Source organism: Trichechus manatus, unplaced genomic scaffold (genome assembly GCF_000243295.1).
Source record: "Trichechus manatus latirostris isolate Lorelei unplaced genomic scaffold, TriManLat1.0 scaffold00198, whole genome shotgun sequence".
In the NCBI taxonomy this organism is placed as follows: Eukaryota; Metazoa; Chordata; class Mammalia; order Sirenia; family Trichechidae; genus Trichechus; species Trichechus manatus.
The window spans coordinates 229227-232029 of NW_004444134.1; the positions used below are offsets into that span (position 1 = coordinate 229227).

Sequence of the window (2803 nt, forward strand, 5' to 3'; positions counted from 1 at the left end):
TTGGGACTATTAGCTCCAAAGCTCGTCTGAGGCCTAACACTGGGGTTTCTGAATAACCCCTTCCTTGTCAGGCAGGGGTTGCTCCATGGGAAAGTACTTCTGCTCTGGACTCTGTCAGAACTAGTTTTGAAAACTAGCTCTACTGTCAGTGACTAGAGGGTATGAACTTGGGAGATTTATTAAACCTGTAAAACCTGGTTTCCTCATCTGCAAAATGAGGACATAACAATTGTATTCACTTCCCAGGGTTTGTGAGGACTGAGTGAGACAAAGCTTCTAACTCACTTGGCCAGGGCCTGGGGAATTTTAGGGCTCAGTAAGTACTTTTGTCATTTGATTTTCTAAAGTGGAACACTCAGGTCTCCTATCTTTTTAAGGGTTTCATCATCAATTACAATAAAGCAAATGATTACAGGGAAAAATAGATGATATTACAACAAATAAAATATGTAGGGAAGTTACAAAATTTACAAAGTCCTGAGAGTGTATTTAAAAAAAAAAAAGTGAAACTTCTCAGCTTGTAGTTCTTGACTTTCATTCAGGGCTTCGAACCGGTTCTTTCCGGTTCGGTCATGGCCAAGGAAGTGACACTGCAACAGACTCAAATCTTTAAAATTTGGGTGAACCAGAACCGTAACTGGAATGGGAAAAATTACAGGTCAAAGCCCTGACAGAAACTTAATCCCCCTCTTGGAAAACAAGGGCAGCGTACGTGTTGCATAGCAACCAAATCTCTTGCTCGTTAGAATTCGCATAGAGTCAGAAACAGTGGTGCCCTGCTTAAAGATGGCAGCCACTGTGACACTTTGTCCTGGAAATAATTCAATCTCATGCATCTGGCTCCTGAAAGAGTTCACTACGCCTCTTTTTAGTCTCCCATTCCAGGGCTTCGACACATAATTTTTCCTGTTCCGATTATTGTTCTGGATGACCCAAATTTATAAAATTTGAGTCTTTTCTGGTTTCACTTTGTCAGGCATGACTGAACTGGTTTGAACCAGTTTGAAGCCCTGCCTTCATTCAACATTCAGTCGACACTTGTGTGGTAGATAGAATAATGCCCCCAAAGATTCCACATCCTAATCCCCAGAACCTGTGACTATGTTAACATATGTGGCAAAAGGACTTCACAGATGTGATTAAGTTAAGGATCTTGAGATGGAGAGGTTATCCTGAGTTATCTGGGCAGGCCCAGTATAATCACAGGGGTCCTTATAAGAGAGGCAGAAGGGTCAGAGAGAGAGGGGAATTTAAAGATGCTATGCTGCTTGCTTTGAAGATGGAGGAAGGGGCCACCAACCAAGAAATGCAGGCAGCCTCTAGAAGCTGGAAAAAAACAAGGGAACAAATTCTCTGCTGCAGCCTCCAAAAGGAATGCAACCCTGCTAACTCATTTTGGAGTTCTGACCTCCAGAGCTGTAAGATAATAAATTTGTATTGTTTTAAGCCACTAAGTTTATGGTAATTTGTTACAGCAGAAACTAATCAGAAACAAATACAAAATGTTTACTGAGTGTGAGTCATCAGGCCAGGGTAGATTGTGGGGCTAGGGATGGGGTATAGGCAGGGTGATAGCCCTTACAGAGCTTATAGTTTGGTTGGGAAAAGAAATATTAACTAGATAATCACAGCTGCAGTAATGGATGTGGAGGGTGCCTTGGAAGTGAAGAGTAGGGATCTAACCTTGCTGGAGGTAAGGGAAGTTAATGACATTTCAGGGAGACTTCCAAGAAGACAACTGGGAACTTTGAGGACTTGTTGCTCTCAACTCTTATTTCTGATAGTGGAGCTCATGCACTCACCCTCTGTCCTTAGGTAAAGCCTTCTGTTTCCTTCCTTCTAAGGCTTCTCTTCCCAGCAAGAAGAAGCCATCAATGTAATTTGTATCTCTGAGACCTCCAGAAAAGTTCACCAGGCCTCTGTTGCCCCAGCCTGCTAATGATTGTTTTTAGGGAATTTCATCTATCATGTCTGGAACACTGAGATTTCAGATGTAAACTATAAAACTGTAAGTACTTAGGCCAGTAACACCCATAGCTGAGAGTTACAGTCCCATGAGAAATCACTTTAATGAACAAAGGTTGATCTTGGTCACTACAGTAATTAATATTTTTGTTCTTTTCTCCTTTTTAAAAAATTTTTCTTTTAAAAAAAAACATGGAATGCTTCATGAATTTGCATATCATCTTTACACAGGGGCCATGCTAATCTTTTCTGTATCGTTCCAATTTTTGTATATGTGCTGCCAAAGCGAGCACTATTTTTCCTTGTTTGTTTGTATTAGTCTGCCTAAATACCAATATAAGGTGGATAATATTTTTAAAGAAGTTTTTAATTTTAGAGTAGGTTTAGATTTACAGAGAAGTTACTAAGACAGTACAGAGAGATCCCATATTGCCCTCACCCAGTTTCCCTTACTGTTAGCATTTCACATTACTGGGGTATAGCCGTCAAAACTAAGAAGTCAACACTGGTGCATTACTATGAACTAAACTTCACATTTTATTTTGATTTTACTAGTTTTTCAACTAATGTCCTTTCTCTGTTCCAGGATCTCATCATTACATTTACTTGTCTCTTCTGGCCTGAGATAATTTCTTAGACTTTCTCATTAAACAATTAATACACATACTGTTTTGTGACATTGGTTATCAACCCTACAACATGTCAATACTCTCCCGTTCTCAATCTTTAGTCTCATTTTGTTTTATGGGCCTGTCTAATCTTTGGCTGAAAGGTGAACCTCATGAGTGATTTCAGTATTGAGTTAAAAGGGTGTCCAGGGGTCATACTCTCGGGGTTT

General features: G+C 40.0%; 1 non-coding gene across 1 annotated transcript; it reads right to left on the reverse strand.

Annotated features, from left to right (window-relative positions):
* Positions 1-2151: 2151 nt before the first annotated feature.
* On the reverse strand, positions 2152-2258 carry LOC111822715 (U6 spliceosomal RNA). The gene has a single exon (XR_002825844.1). It is a non-coding gene; the product is annotated as a U6 spliceosomal RNA (small nuclear RNA).
* Between the last annotated feature and the right edge of the window lie 545 nt (positions 2259-2803).